The 16,158-nt window shown below is 44.1% G+C and overlaps 1 protein-coding gene and 1 long non-coding RNA gene across 5 annotated transcripts in view; one reads left to right on the forward strand and one right to left on the reverse strand.

The window, feature by feature from the left end:
* The window catches only part of LOC118387061 (kelch-like protein 29), a 435,230-nt gene that overhangs the window by 229,101 nt on the left and 189,971 nt on the right, over positions 1-16,158 (reverse strand). The gene's annotated exons all lie outside the window — the stretch shown is intronic.
* On the forward strand, positions 2,315-5,142 carry LOC127931401 (uncharacterized). Of its 4 annotated transcripts, none has more exons than XR_008140979.1 (3): positions 2,315-2,347; positions 4,087-4,320; positions 4,446-5,142. It is a non-coding gene; the product is annotated as an uncharacterized LOC127931401 (long non-coding RNA). The 4 variants fall into 4 exon arrangements; XR_008140980.1 differs by lacking the exon at positions 2,315-2,347 and adding an exon at positions 2,507-2,539; XR_008140977.1 differs by lacking the exon at positions 2,315-2,347 and adding an exon at positions 3,166-3,251.

Raw genomic sequence — 16,158 nt, forward strand, 5'->3', positions numbered from 1 at the left:
TAGAGAGGTAGAGAGGTAATAGAGGTAGAGAAAGAGGTAGAGAGGTAATAGAGGTAGAGAGAATAGAGATGAGTGGTAGAGAGGTAATAGAGAAGAGAGAAGAGAGGTGATAGAGGTAGAGAGAAGAGAGAAGAAAGGTAGAGAGGTAATAGAGGTAGAGAGGTAGAGAGGTAATAGAGGTAGAGAGGTAATAGAGTTAGAGAGAAGAGAGGTAGAGAGAAGAGAGAAGAGAGGTAGAGAGGTAATAGAGGTAGAGAGAAGAGAGGTAATAGAGGTAATAGAGGTAGAGAGAAGAGAGGTAGGGAGGTAGAGTGTTAATAGAGATAGAGAGGAGAGAGGTAGAGAGAAGAGAGGTAGAGAGGTAATAGAGGTAGAGAGGAGAGAGGTAGAGAGAAGAGAGAAGAGAGGTAGAGAGGTAATAGAGGTAGAGAAAGAGGTAGAGAGGTAATAGAGGTAGAGAGGTAATAGAGGTAGAGAGAATAGAGATGAGAGGTAATAGGGTAGAGAGGTAGAGAGGTAATAGAGGTAGAGAAAGAGGTAGAGAGGTAATAGAGGTAGAGAGAATAGAAATGAGTGGTAGAGAGGTAATAGAGAAGAGAGAAGAGAGGTGATAGAGGTAGAGAGAAGAGAGAAGAAAGGTAGAGAGGTAATAGAGGTAGAGAGGTAGAGAGGTAATAGAGGTAGAGAGGTAATAGAGTTAGAGAGAAGAGAGGTAGAGAGGTAATAGAGGTAGAGAGAAGAGAGGTAATAGAGGTAATAGAGGTAGAGAGAAGAGAGGTAGGAAGGTAGAGTGTTAATAGAGGTAGAGAGGAGAGAGGTAGAGAGAAGAGAGGTAGAGAGGTAATAGAGGTAGAGAGGAGAGAGGTAGAGAGAAGAGAGAAGAGAGGTAGAGTGTTAATAGAGGTAGAGAGGAGAGAGGTAGAGAGAAGAGAGGTAGAGAGGTAATAGAGGTAGAGAGGAGAGAGGTAGAGAGAAGAGAGAAGAGAGGGAGAGGTAATAGAGGCAGAGCAAAGAGAGAAGAGAGGTAGAGAGGTAATAGAGGTAGAGAGAAGAGAGGTAGAGAGATAACAGAGGTAGAGAGGTAATAGAGGTAGAGAGGTAGAGGGAAGAGAGGTAATAGAGGTAGAGAGAAGAGAGGTAGAGAGGTAATAGAGGTAGAGAGAAGAGAGAAGAGAGGTAGAGAGGTAATAGAGGAAGAGAGGTAGAGAGAAGAGAGAAGAGAGGTAGAGAGGTAATAGAGGTAGAGAGAAGAGAGAAGAGAGGTAGAGAGGTAATAGAGGAAGAGAGGTAGAGAGAAGAGAGAAGAGAGGTAGAGAGGTAGAGAGGTCATAGAGGTAGAGTGGTATAGAGAAGAGAGGTAGAGAGGTAATAGAGGTGATAGAGGAAGGGAGATAGAGAGTAGAGCGTAGAGAGGTAGAGTAGAGGTAGAGAGTAGAGAGGTAGAGAGTATAGAGGTAGAGTATAGGTAGAGAGTAGAGAGGTAGAGTAGAGGTAGAGTAGAGGTAGAGAGTAGAGAGGTAGAGTAGAGGTAGAGTAGAGGTAGAGAGTAGAGAGGTAGAGTAGAGAGGTAGAGAGAAGAGAGGTAGAGAGGTAGAGTAGAGGTAGAGTAGAGAGGTAGAGAGTAGAGAGGTAGAGTAGAGGTAGAGTAGAGGTAGAGAGTAGAGAGGTAGAGAGTAGAGAGGTAGAGAGTAGAGAGGTAGAGTAGAGGTATAGAGGTAGAGAGTAGAGAGGTAGAGAGGTAGAGTAGAGGTAGAGTAGAGGTAGAGAGTAGAGAGTAGAGAGGTAGAGTAGAGGTAGAGTAGAGAGTAGAGAGTAGAGAGTAGAGAGTAGAGAGATAGAGTAGAGAGGTAGAGAGTAGAGAGGTAGAGTAGAGGTAGAGTAGAGGTAGAGAGTAGAGAGGTAGAGAGTAGAGAGGTAGAGTAGAGGTAGAGTAGAGGTAGAGAGTAGAGAGGTAGAGAGTAGAGAGGTAGAGTAGAGGTAGAGTAGAGGTAGAGAGGTAGAGAGTAGAGAGGTAGAGTAGAGGTAGAGAGTAGAGAGTAGAGAGTAGAGAGGTAGAGTAGAGGTAGAGAGAAGAGAGGTAGAGAGGTAGAGTAGAGGTAGAGTAGAGAGGTAGAGAGTAGAGAGGTAGAGAGTAGAGAGGTAGAGAGTAGAGAGTAGAGAGGTAGAGTAGAGGTAGAGAGAAGAGAGGTAGAGAGGTAGAGTAGAGGTAGAGTAGAGAGGTAGAGAGTAGAGAGGTAGAGAGTAGAGAGGTAGAGAGTAGAGAGGTAGAATAAAGGTAGAGTAGAGAGTAGAGAGGTAGAGAGTAGAGGTAGAGAGTAGAGAGGTAGAATAGAGGTAGAGTGGAGAGGTAGAGAGTAGAGAGGTAGAGAGTAGAGAGGTAGAGAGTAGAGGTAGAGAGGTAGAGTAGAGGTAGAGTAGAGAGGTAGAGAGTAGAGAGGTAGAGAGTAGAGGTAGAGAGTAGAGGTAGAATAAAGGTAGAGTAGAGAGGTAGAGAGTAGAGGTAGAGAGTAGAGAGGTAGAATAGAGGTAGAGTGGAGAGGTAGAGAGTAGAGAGGTAGAGAGTAGAGAGGTAGAATAAAGGTAGAGTAGAGAGGTAGAGAGTAGAGAGGTAGAGAGTAGAGGTAGAGAGTAGAGAGGTAGAATAAAGGTAGAGTGGAGAGGTAGAGAGTAGAGAGGTAGAGAGTAGAGGTAGAGAGTAGAGAGGTAGAATAAAGGTAGAGTGGAGAGGTAGAGAGTAGAGAGGTAGAGAGTAGAGGTAGAGAGTAGAGAGGTAGAATAAAGGTAGAGTGGAGAGGTAGAGAGTAGAGAGGTAGAGAGTAGAAGTAGAGAGTAGAGGTAGAGAGTAGAGAGGTAGAATAAAGGTAGAGTGGAGAGGTAGAGAGTAGAGAGGTAGAGAGTAGAAGTAGAGAGTAGAGGTAGAGAGTAGAGAGGTAGAATAAAGGTAGAGTGGAGAGGTAGAGAGTAGAGAGGTAGAATAAAGGTAGAGTGGAGAGGTAGAATAAAGGTAGAGTGGAGAGGTAGAGAGTAGAGAGGTAGAATAAAGGTAGAGTGGAGAGGTAGAGAGTAGAGAGGTAGAATAAAGGTAGAGTGGAGAGGTAGAGAGTAGAGAGGTAGAATAAAGGTAGAGTGGAGAGGTAGAGAGTAGAGAGGTAGAATAAAGGTAGAGTGGAGAGGTAGAGAGTAGAGAGGTAGAATAAAGGTAGAGTAGAGAGGTAGAGAGTAGAGAGGTAGAATAGAGGTAGAGTGGAGAGGTAGAGAGTAGAGAGGTAGAATAAAGGTAGAGTGGAGAGGTAGAGAGTAGAGAGGTAGAATAAAGGTAGAGTGGAGAGGTAGAGAGTAGAGAGGTAGAATCAAGGTAGAGTGGAGAGGTAGAGAGTAGAGGTAGAGAGTAGAGAGATAGAATAAAGGTAGAGTGGAGAGGTAGAGAGTAGAGAGGTAGAATAAAGGTAGAGTGGAGAGGTAGAGAGGTAGAGAGTAGAGAGGTAGAATAAAGGTAGAGTGGAGAGGTAGAGAGTAGAGGTAGAATAAAGGTAGAGTGGAGAGGTAGAGAGTAGAGAGGTAGAGAGTAGAGAGGTAGAATAAAGGTAGAGTGGAGAGGTAGAGAGTAGAGAGGTAGAATAAAGGTAGAGTGGAGAGGTAGAGAGTAGAGAGGTAGAATAAAGGTAGAGTGGAGAGGTAGAGAGTAGAGAGGTAGAATAAAGGTAGAGTGGAGAGGTAGAGAGTAGAGAGGTAGAATAAAGGTAGAGTGGAGAGGTAGAGAGTAGAGAGGTAGAATAAAGGTAGAGTGGAGAGGTAGAGAGTAGAGAGGTAGAATAAAGGTAGAGTGGAGAGGTAGAGAGTAGAGAGGTAGAATAAAGGTAGAGTAGAGAGGTAGAGAGTAGAGAGGTAGAATAGAGGTAGAGTGGAGAGGTAGAGAGTAGAGAGGTAGAATAAAGGTAGAGTGGAGAGGTAGAGAGTAGAGAGGTAGAATAAAGGTAGAGTGGAGAGGTAGAGAGTAGAGGTAGAGAGTAGAGAGGTAGAATAAAGGTAGAGTGGAGAGGTAGAGAGTAGAGAGGTAGAATAAAGGTAGAGTGGAGAGGTAGAGAGGTAGAGAGTAGAGAGGTAGAATAAAGGTAGAGTAGAGAGGTAGAGAGTAGAGAGGTAGAATAGAGGTAGAGTGGAGAGGTAGAGAGTAGAGAGGTAGAATAAAGGTAGAGTAGAGAGGTAGAGAGTAGAGAGGTAGAATAGAGGTAGAGTGGAGAGGTAGAGAGTAGAGAGGTAGAATAAAGGTAGAGTAGAGAGGTAGAGAGTAGAGAGGTAGAATAGAGGTAGAGTGGAGAGGTAGAGAGTAGAGAGGTAGAATAAAGGTAGAGTGGAGAGGTAGAGAGTAGAGAGGTAGAATAAAGGTAGAGTGGAGAGGTAGAGAGTAGAGAGGTAGAATAAAGGTAGAGTAGAGAGGTAGAGAGGTAGAGAGTAGAGAGGTAGAATAAAGGTAGAGTAGAGAGGTAGAGAGTAGAGAGGTAGAATAGAGGTAGAGTGGAGAGGTAGAGAGTAGAGAGGTAGAATAAAGGTAGAGTAGAGAGGTAGAGAGTAGAGAGGTAGAATAGAGGTAGAGTGGAGAGGTAGAGAGTAGAGAGGTAGAATAAAGGTAGAGTAGAGAGGTAGAGAGTAGAGAGGTAGAATAGAGGTAGAGTGGAGAGGTAGAGAGTAGAGAGGTAGAATAAAGGTAGAGTAGAGAGGTAGAGAGTAGAGAGGTAGAATAGAGGTAGAGTGGAGAGGTAGAGAGTAGAGAGGTAGAATAAAGGTAGAGTAGAGAGGTAGAGAGTAGAGAGGTAGAATAGAGGTAGAGTGGAGAGGTAGAGAGTAGAGGTCGACCGATTATGATTTTTCAATGCCGATGCCGATTATCGGAGGACCAAAAAAGCAGAGCAAGGGAAACAACCACTCCAAGGCTCAGAGCGAGCGAGTGAGTGACGTTTGAAACGCTATTAGCGCGCCCTAACTAGCCAGCAATTTCACTTCGGTTACACCAGCCTCATCTCGGGAGTTGATATGCTTGAAGTCATAAACAGCGCAATGCTTGACGCACAACGAAGAGCTGCTGGCAAAACGCACGAAAGTGCTGCTTGAATGAATATGTACGCGCCTGCTTCTGCCTACCACCGCTCAGTCAGATACTTAGATACTTGTCAGCTCAGTCAGATTATATGCCATGCAGGACACGCTAGATAATATCTAGTAATATAACCATGTGAAGTTAACTAGTGATTATGATTGATTGTTTTTTATAAGATAAGTTTAATGCTAGCTAGCAACTTACCTTGGTTTACTGCATTCGAGTAACAGGCAGTCTCCTTGTGGAGTGCAACGAGAGAGAGGCAGGTCGTTATTGCGTTGGACTCGTTAACTGTAAGGTTGCAAGATTGAATCCCCCGAGCTGACAAGGTGGAAATCTGTCGTTCTGCCCCTGAACGAGGCAGTTAACCCACTGTTCCTAGGCCGTCATTGAAAATAAGAATGTGTTCTTAACTGACTTGCCCAGTTAAATAAAGATTAAATAAAGGTGTAAAAATAAAAAAAATCGTCAAAATCGGTGTCCAAAAATACAGATTTCCGATTGTTATGAAAACTTGAAATCGGCCCTAATTAATCGGCCATTCCGATTAATCGGTCGACCTCAAGTAGAGAGGTAGAGTAAAGGTAGAGTAGAGAGGGAGAGAGTAGGGGTAGAGTAGAGAGGTAGAGTTGAGAGAAGAAATGGAGCGTGTGGTTTTCACCAGACATAATATAGTGGGACACATCTCATCCAAAAAGTTGACTCCAGTTTGCCAAAAAGAACATGGAAGCACCTGGATGATCATCAATAAGAATGTTCTATGGACAGGTGAGTCTAAGTATAACTTTTGGGATGCGAATGGTTTTCACCAGGCATAATGGGACCAAACACGGTATTCCACAGTAAGAACCTTATACCAACGGTCAAGCATGGTGGTGGTAGTGTGATGGTTTGGGGATGTTTTGCTGCTTCAGGACCTGGACAACTTGCCTTAATAGAAGTAACCATGAATTCTGCTCTGTATCAGATCACTCACAAATTGGATGCAGTCTATCACAGTGCAATCCGTTTTGTCACCAAAGCCCCATATACTACCCACCATTGCGACCTGTACGCTCTCGTTGACTGGTCCTCGCTTCATACTCGTCGCCAAACCCACTGGCTCCATGTCATCTACAAGACCCTGCTAGGTAAAGTCCCCCCTTATCTCAGCTCGCTGGTCACCATAGCAGCACCCACCTGTAGCACACGCTCCAGCAGGTATATCTCTCTAGTCACCCCCAAAACCAATTCTTCCTTTGGCCGCCTCTCCTTCCAGTTCTCTGCTGCCAATGACTGGAATGAACTACAAAAATCTCTGAAACTGGAAACACTTATCTCCTCACTAGCTTTAAGCACCAACTGTCAGAGCAGCTCACAGATTACTGCACCTGTACATAGCCCATCTATAATTTAGCCCAAACAACTACCTCTTTCTCTACTGTATTTATTTTATTTTATTTATTTATTTATTTTGCTCCTTTGCACCCCATTATTTTTTATTTCTACTTTGCACATTCTTCCACTGCAAATCTACCATTCCAGTGTTTTACTTGCTATATTGTATTTACTTTGCCACCATGGCCTGTTTTTGCCTTTACCTCCCTTATCTCACCTCATTTGCTCACATTGTATATATAGTCTTGTTTCTACTGTATTATTGACGGTTTGTTTTACTCCATGTGTAACTCTGTGTTGTTGTATGTGTCAAACTGCTTTGCTTTATCTTGGCCAGGTCGTAATTGTAAATGAGAACTTGTTCTCAACTTGCCTACCTGGTTAAATAAAGGTGAAATAAAAATAAAATGTAAAAAATTCCAGAGGAGAATGTCAGGCCATCTGCCTGGGAGCTGAAGCTGAAGTGCTGCTGGGTCATGCAGCAAGACAATGATCCAAACACACTATCAAGTCGACATGAAAATGTCTAAAAAAGCAACAAATGTGAAGTTTTGGAAGGGTCGAAGTTCAGACCTAATCCCAAATGAGATGTTGTGGCAGACTTGAAACGAGCAGTTCATACTTAAAAACCCACAAATGTCACTGAGTTAAAGCAGTTCTGCATGGAAGAGTGGGACAAAATTCCTCCACAGCGATGTGAGAGACTGATCAACAACTACAGGAAGTGTTTGGTTGGAGTCGTTGCAGCGACTCCAACCAATCTCTATATATATATATATATATAGAGAGAGAAAGAGATGGGGGCGAGAGAAGAGTGCGAGAGGGGTAGAAGAGAGAGAGAGGGGGGAGAGAGAAGAGAGCGAGAGGGGGAGAAGAGAGAGAAGAGAGCGAGAGGGGGAGAAGAGAGAGAGGGGGGAGAGAGAAGAGAGCAAGAGAAGAGAGAGAGGGGGGAGAGAGAAGAGAGCGAGAGGGGGGAGAGAGAGAAGAGAGCGAGAGGGGAGAAGAGAGAGAGGGGGAGAGAGAAGAGAGCGAGAGAAGAGAGAGAGGGGGAGAGAGAAGAGAGCGAGAGGGGGAGAAGAGAGCGAGAGGGGGAGGGGGAGAAGAGTGAGAAGAGAGCGAGAGGGGGAGAAGAGAGAGAGGGGGAGAGAGAAGAGAGAGAGGGGGGAGAGAGAAGAGAGCGAGAGGGGGAGAAGAGAGCGAGAGGGGGAGAGAGAAGAGAGAGAGGGGGAGAGAGAAGAGAGAGAGGGGGAGAGAGAAGAGAGCAAGAGAAGAGAGAGAGGGGGAGAGAGAAGAGAGCGAGAGGGGGAGAAGAGAGCGAGAGTAGGAGGGGGAGAAGAGTGAGAAGAGAGCGAGAGGGGGAGAGAGAAGAGAGAGGGGGTGAGAGAGAGAGGGGGGAGAGAGAAGAGAGAGAGGGGGTGAGAGAAGAGAGAGAGGGGGAGAAGAGAGAGAGAATGTCATTTTTTACCATATTTAGGCTTACAAGGTCACCCAGCTAGCAGCAGCGGTAGCGATGTGTTTTAAACAATGAGCTCCCTCTCACCCTCTAATGCTCTTTCTCTGTCTCTCCCTATTAGAGAGAGATGCGAATGATTTCGCTTTCTTCCACCAATTGCAAATCTGAATGTTAGCAATGGGGGTGATCAGCTGACAAGGCATGAGGTCTGATTAATGAAATGTAAAGAACAGTACTCCACAGAGAGTTGTAACATTTATCCCAGAGAGAGATTAAGAGGCTGTACATTTCCTACAGGAATGGCCATACTGTGTCCTGTGAAATACAGTTTATTCAATTTAACATGCTTTACTGGTATGAAAAGTGTGAGAACTTCAATTGCCAAAGAAAACTGTGACCTTAACAGGACCAGTAATAATGTAACATGAACAGAAATGTAAAGACTACAGCCTATCTGTCACACCCTGACCATAGTTTGCTTTGTATGTTTCTATGTTTTGGTTGGTCAGGGTGTGAGCTGAGTGGGCATTCTATGTTACATGTCTAGTTTTTCTAGTTCTATGTTTGGCCTGATATGGTTCTCAATCAGAGGCAGGTGTTCGTCATTGTCTCTGATTGGGAACCATATTTAGGTAGCCTGTTTGGTGTTGGGTTTTGTGGGTGATTGTCCTTGTTACTGTCTCTGTGTTACTTTGCACCAGTATTAGGCCATTTCGGTTTTCGTGGTACGTTTTTGTATTTGATTGGTGTTTACTTTGTTTCATTAAACATGGATCTCAATAGCCACGCTGCATTTTGGTCTGACTCTCTTTCACCAGAAGAAAACCCTTACACCATCCACACTGCACATTTCCCAGGATAGTCAAAAGCAGACATTCCTGATACATTGTGCTTTCAACATGCGTTGGTTCAGCTAGTTGTTTTGTAATTACCGCTGAAGGAGAAGCTTTGATAAGAATTGAAGGTACCATCAGTTTTTCCAAATGTGAAAATAAGGTTTGTGAATACAAAAGTTTATTGTTTGGTTTTGGAGAAGCGCCTGTACAGTTCAGACAGGGGGTGTTATATTCAGCCACAATTAGAGACAGCCGCCCCCCAATACGTTCAATAACAAAGAAAGCCGTTTTAAACCGGATCTAAGGATGAAGAAAGGTCACAATAACACAAGGAATCCTCTAATAGTATAGTGACTTTCACAATGATAAACCAACAATTACTATTCAAACATCCAAAAACAAACAGTGACATTAAAGATAGAATTTATCAAAGCTGCATGCGAGGTAGTTAGGAGCTGTATGAAAATATTTCTGTAAGCCGTGAATCACTAGATCTTCCTACGTGGAAAGGCTGTTTAGTTTTCCTAGGGAAGCTGGTTTCTATTTAATCACGTCGTGGTGAGACTGTCTCCTTTAGGGATGCAGAGTTTCATCTTATCCGCACTAGATCTTCCAGCATTTGACTGAAATAGTGATGTGGATTTCCTTTTTTATTTGAGCCTAATTCAGAAGCTGTTCCTGTCTCGCTCCCTCTTTCCCCTTATCCTCTCTCTCTCTCTCTCTCTCTCTCCGTCTACCAGCTTTCCCCTTATCCTCTCTCTCTCTCTCTTGCTCCCTCTTTCCCCTTATCCTCTCTCTCTCCGTCTACCAGCTTTCCCCTTATCCTCTCTCTCTCTCGCTCCCTCTTTCCCCTTATCCTCTCTCTCTCTTGCTCTCTTTCCCCTTATCCTCTCTCTCTCTCTCTCTCCGTCTACCAGCTTTCCCCTTATCCTCTCTCTCTCTCTTGCTCCCTCTTTCCCCTTATCCTCTCTCTCTCTGTCTACCAGCTTTCCCCTTATCCTCTCTCTCTCTCGCTCCCTCTTTCCCCTATCCTCTCTCTCTCTTGCTCCCTCTTTCCCCTTATCCTCTCTCTCTCTTGCTCCCTCTTTCCCCTTATCCTCTCTCTCTCTCCGTCTACCAGCTTTCCCCTTATCCTCTCTCTATCTCACTCGCTCTTTCCCCTTATCCTCTCTCTCTCTCTCTCTCTCTCTCTCCCTCTTTTCCCTTATCCTCTCTCTCTCTCTCTCTCTCTCTCTCTCTCTCTCTCGCTCCCTCTTTCCCCTTATCCTCTCTCTCTCGCTCCCTCTTTCCCCTTATCCTCTCTCTCTCTCTCTCTCTCTCTCTCTCTCTCTCTCTCTCTCTCTCTCCCTTTCCCCTTATCCTCTCTCTCTCTCTCGCTCCCTCTTTCCCCTTATCCTCTCTCTCTCTCTCTCTCTCTCACTCACTCTTTCCCCTTATCCTCTCTCTCTCTCCCGTCTACCAGCTTTCCCCTTATCCTCTCTCTCTCTCTCTCTCTCTCTCTCTCTCTCGCTCACTCTTTCCCCTTATCCTCTCTCTCTCTCCGTCTACCAGCTTTCCCCTTATCCTCTCTCTCTCTCTATCTCGCTCGCTCTTTCCCCTTATCCTCTCTCTCTCCGTCTACCAGCTTTCCCAGTGTGCGTCTTTTAAAAATGTAATCTCACATTCAATACATTTCACGGCAAGGTTATCATACTTTTCAAAAAAGAAAAATCTCTCACCGCGCTTGCCATAGCCTCAAATATGCTGTGATTTTATCATTCATATGTTTTTATTGGCTGGTTTTCTGTATGTTTTTCCTACCTGTGTATTGAGACAGGCAGGGTATATATTATGATACATCTGCCAGCCACTGTCAAGGACTCTGATGTGTTCACTTCAAAGGCAATACAGAGTACTGCTTTCAATTTACCTTCGGAAACTAGTACTATATAACAAAAAATATCCTATTGTGTGTTTTGACCTTTTTCTGCATTCCAACTACCCCTGTCCAGGTCTCTACTATGATATTGTTGATTCCAACTACCCCTGTCCAGGTCTCTACTATGATATTGTGGATTCCAACTACCCCTGTCCAGGTCTCTACTATGATATTGTTGATTCCAACTACCCCTGTCCAGGTCTCTACTATGATATTGTTGATTCCAACTACCCCTGTCCAGGTCTCTACTATGATATTGTTGATTCCAACTACCTCTGTCCAGGTCTCTACTATGATATTGTGGATTCCAACTACCCCTGTCCAGGTCTCTACTATGATATTGTTGATTCCAACTACCCCTGTCCAGGTCTCTACTATGATATTGTGGATTCCAACTACCCCTGTCCAGGTCTCTACTATGATATTGTTGATTCCAACTACCCCTGTCCAGGTCTCTACTATGATATTGTGGATTCCAACTACCCCTGTCCAGGTCTCTACTATGATATTGTTGATTCCAACTACCCCTGTCCAGGTCTCTACTATGATATTGTGGATTCCAACTACCCCTGTCCAGGTCTCTACTATGATATTGTTGATTCCAACTACCCCTGTCCAGGTCTCTACTATGATATTGTTGATTCCAACTACCCCTGTCCAGGTCTCTACTATGATATTGTTGATTCCAACTACCCCTGTCCAGGTCTCTACTATGATATTGTTGATTCCAACTACCCATGTCCAGGTCTCTACTATGATATTGTGGATTCCAACTACCCCTGTCCAGGTCTCTACTATGATATTGTGGATTCCAACTACCCCTGTCCAGGTCTCAACTATGATATTGTGGATTCCAACTACCCATGTCCAGGTCTCTACTATGATATTGTGGATTCCAACTACCCCTGTCCAGGTCTCAACTATGATATTGTGGATTCGAGCCTTGTTTGTTGTGGTGAGTGTTGCTAACACACTACAGGTTCTCATGCTTTTTAAAACAGAACAATCTAGGGAGGTAGCCATACAGTGGATGTGTGTGAACGTCTTAAAACAGCCATTATGGTGGAGAATAAGTGGGTTATTGTGAACCTTCTTTCCTTGTTGACGAGCAGTGTCAGGGAGAGGCAGTGGCCTCCTGCTGTGTTGTAGATAGCATGTCTGTTGCTCCCTGCACTGAAGTACCCAACCTGCCCTGCCGACAATCAACGATAGACAAGGGCAGCTAGCACTAATCTACCACTGTGTGAGGAGGAACCAAGGACACTAGGCCAATTAAAGGGCTCACATTGTCTGGGCTATGCTGTAGCTGGATGACTTTCTAGTCATGCTTCTGCAACTGAAAATGAAATATAACATTATACACTGCACATTCCACATTATACATTTGGCTGGTTAGTTTACATTAAATATAACCTCTATATAAACCAAGATGTTACGTTTAGATTTAATATGTACACTGAACAAAAATATCAACACAACATGTAAAGTATTGGTCCAAATGTGTTTACATCCCTGTTAGTGAGCCTCTCTCACTTGCCAAGATAATCCATCCACCTGACAGGTGTGGCATATAAAGAAGCTGATTAAAAGGCATGATCATTACACAGGTGCACCTTGCGCTGAGGACAATCAGGTGCAGTTTTGTCACACAACACAATGGCACAGATGTCTCCAGATTTGAGGGACTGTGCAATTGGCATGCTGACTGCAGGAATGTCCTCCAGTGCTGTTGCCAGAGAATTTAATGTTCATTTCTCTACCAATGTTGTTTTAGAGAATTTGGCAGTATGTCCAACCGGCCTCACAACCGCAGACCACATGTAATCACCAGCCCAAGACCTCCACATCCAGCTTCTTCACCTGTGGGATCGTCAGACCAGCCACCTGAATCAGCGGGTTTGTCCAAACAAAGTATTTCTGCACAAACTCTCAGAAACAGTCTCAGGGAAGCTCATCAGCGTGTTCGTCATTCTCACCAGGGTCTTGACCTGACTGCAGTTCAGCGTCATAAACAACTTCAGTGGGCGAACGCTCACCTTCAATGACACTGGCACACTGGAGAAGTGTGCTCTTCATGGATTAATCATGGTTTCAACTGTACCAGGCAGATGGCAGACAGTTTTTATGGTGTTGTGTGGGCGAGTAGTTTGCTGATGTCAACGTTGTGAACAGAGTGCCCCATGGTGGCGGTGGGGTTATGGTATGGGCAGGCATAAGCTACGGAAAATGAAACACAATTCCATTTTATTGATGGCAATTTGAATGCACAGAGTTACAGAGATACTGTGACGAGAACCTGAGGCCCACTGTTGTGCCATTCATCCGCAGCCATCACCTCATGTTTCAGCATGATAATACACAGACCCATGTCGCAAGGATCTGTACATAACTGGAAACTGAAGATGTCCCAGTTCTTCCATGGCCTGCATACTCACCAGACATGTCACCCATTGAGTATGTTTGGGATGCTCTAGCTCGATGTGTACGACAGCGTGTTTCAGTTCCCGCCAATATCCATCAACTTCGCACAGCCATTGAAGAGGAGTGGGACAACATTCTACAGGCCACAATCAACAGCCTGATCAACTATGTGAAGGAGATGTGTTGCGCTGCATGAGGCAAATGGTGATGACACCAGATACTGACTGGTTTTCTGATCCACGCCCCTACTTTAACAAAAAGATTTCTATAACCAACAGATGCATATCTGTATTCCCAGTCATATTAAATCCATATTAAATTAATGAATTTATTTCAATTGACTGATTTCCTTATATGAACTGTAACTCAGTAAAATCTTTTAAATTGTTGCATTTATATTATGTATCAGTGTATTATTTTAAAGAGACTTGGCAATACTGCAAAAGTATTACTGTGTGTCTGTCTACCACTAATTACATACTGTACACTTGACTGAGAGAAATCATGTATATTATACTGTGTGGGTGCTGTATATCATACAATCAATTATAGGACTATTAATTCTACAACAATAATACCACTGCCTTTATAGCCATGTTCTAACTATCTTTGTGAACAAAAAAACAGTAGAGATTGAATACAAGACCAGTAGAAGTTAACAGAAAACCAGTAGAAATTAAACAGAAAACCAGGAGAAACGGAATTCAAGACCAGTAGAAGTTAACAGAAAACCAGTAGAGATGTAGATTTTATATCGAGGAGCTGAAGAGGTGAAAAGTATTAAACAGGAAACAGGGAATTGGCCTGTGAAACTAGGGCATTAGACTTCTAGATTCCGAAATACACAGCATGTAACAATGGGAGATCTAACCAACCATGAGAAGGATATTTCTCTGGAATATTAATTATAGCATCGAAAGATGAAAAGTATCCATTCAACATCACCTTGCCTTAAACCTGATAACACCCTTCCTTACAAATACCAAATCACATTCTGATAAAAAATCATACCAAATAACGTTATGATTAAAAAAAACATTCTGAAAAATCTGTTGATAAATATTATTTCTAGCCACAAGCCAATACCCCCTTTACAAATCAGGATACATTGTCCTCCTCTCTTGTTCTGGGTAATTACTTGATTAATCTATGTAAGCGAATGGCCTGTTTTAATCTGTCCCTGACCATAAATAAACCCTGATTGCCACGCTGCTTTCTCTCTGAGTATAACCACAATGACCCAGTGAGTGCCTTTACACATTATTCATCACCTGAAAACAGAACTAGCGTAGTGGCGTCAACAACCAAGGATTTATCTGTGTACACAGACGCAGGCGTTGGAAAAGATAAAACATGAAACATTTATGCACACAAGTACTCATACACTGTCCAAGTATATGCAAAAATACAAACTGTACACACACTCAATAGTAAAGCCCACAGGGCCACAGACTCACACTAAGACATGCATGCAAGCACACCCAGCCCACAGGCCCGTGGGCCAGATGTTGTGCTGCCTGTGCATTGTGTGGCGGACACCCTGTGATGTGGAGGAGACTAGCACGCGCACACACACACAGCGACAGCCTATTGAATGCTTCTATTCTCTATTCAGCTACAGTATGCCAGGGTTACAAAGAAGTGACAAAGACAACACAGAGGAGAAAGGTAAGCCCCCCCCCCCCTGCACACACCCTTCCATGTATCTGACACTCACATCCCAGACCAGCCATGCTACTGACGCTATATGCTAAATATATGGAAGCCATACGGAGTGGTCCTAATCACTGTGGCAGCCATTGACTGATGACAATAGCCATGGTGGGAGACGGTGGATGCTGAGACTTCTGTTCCAGATATAATGTCATTATTCAGCCGACAAAAAGCAGGCCGCTTGGTTGCCGGAGGAGATTTAACATTTACCATTTCTGTGGTCAGAGAGTTCACTCAGCCACCTAATGATGCTAAATTACTGCAGCCTTGTGTACCACTACTGCTTGGTAGAGGATAGAGGGAGTTGGAGAGAGAGAGAGAAGGGGGAGAAATAAAATAGGAGGAAGGAGAGAGAGAAAGAAGAGAAAGAGGAAACATAGAAAGGAGAGAGAGAGAGAGCGAGAGAGAGAGAGAGAGAGAGAGAGAGAGAGAGAGAGAGAGAGAGAGAGGAAAAATAGAAAGGAGAGAGAGAGAGAGAGAGAGCAAGAGCGAGAGGGAGAGAGAGAGCAAGAGAGAGAGAGAGAGAGAGAGAGAGAGAGAGAGAGAGAGAGAGAGAGAGAGAGAGAGAGAGGGGAAGAGAAAACAGAAACCTGATGGTAACAGGGTGATATGAGGTTGAGAGAGGTGCAGACAAGCCCAGGGCCTGTGGAGTTGGAGGAAGATGAACAGTGGTTGAGCTAGCAGAGCCAGGACAAGGAATAAGGCTGAGCTTTCTAACTTGGTTTGGTGAAGCTTCTTCTCTCAGAGCTGGCTAGATAACTCCTTGGAGAGAAGAGGAGAGAAGAGAAAACACCAGTCACTGATTGAAAGTCAACTTAAGAGCTCAGATCTCAAAGTGGTACTATAACTTTTTCAGATTCCCAGTTCTGATGAATATAATAAAAAGCGCTAGCAGCAACATGGTCATCAACGTTTTTAGTGTATCCAAATATGGATAATCACCTGCCTGAAAACGCTGTCCAAGCTGAGAGGTCCTTAAGCAGCTATGGCTTGGCCACATCTCAACTGCTGCAGCAGGTCATTTACATAACGAGAGGAGAAAATTAGGGAGGAAGAAAGAGGGAACAAGCCAGCCATTTGGCAGAGCGAGATGGGGATGAGAGAGAGACTCCACTGCTGGCTTACCTCTGAAGCTAAGCAGGGTTGGTCCTGGATGGGAGACCAGATGCTGCTGGAAGTGGTGATGGAGGGCCAGTAGGAGGCACTCTTTCCTCTAGTCTATAAAAATATCCCAATGACCCAGGTCAGTGATTGGGGACATTGCCCTGTGTAAGGGGACGTCTTTCTTTTTAAACGTGTGTCCTGAATCTCTGTGGTCGCTAAAGATTCTATGGTACTTATTGTA

Source organism: Oncorhynchus keta, chromosome 8, assembly GCF_023373465.1.
Source record: "Oncorhynchus keta strain PuntledgeMale-10-30-2019 chromosome 8, Oket_V2, whole genome shotgun sequence".
In the NCBI taxonomy this organism is placed as follows: Eukaryota; Metazoa; Chordata; class Actinopteri; order Salmoniformes; family Salmonidae; genus Oncorhynchus; species Oncorhynchus keta.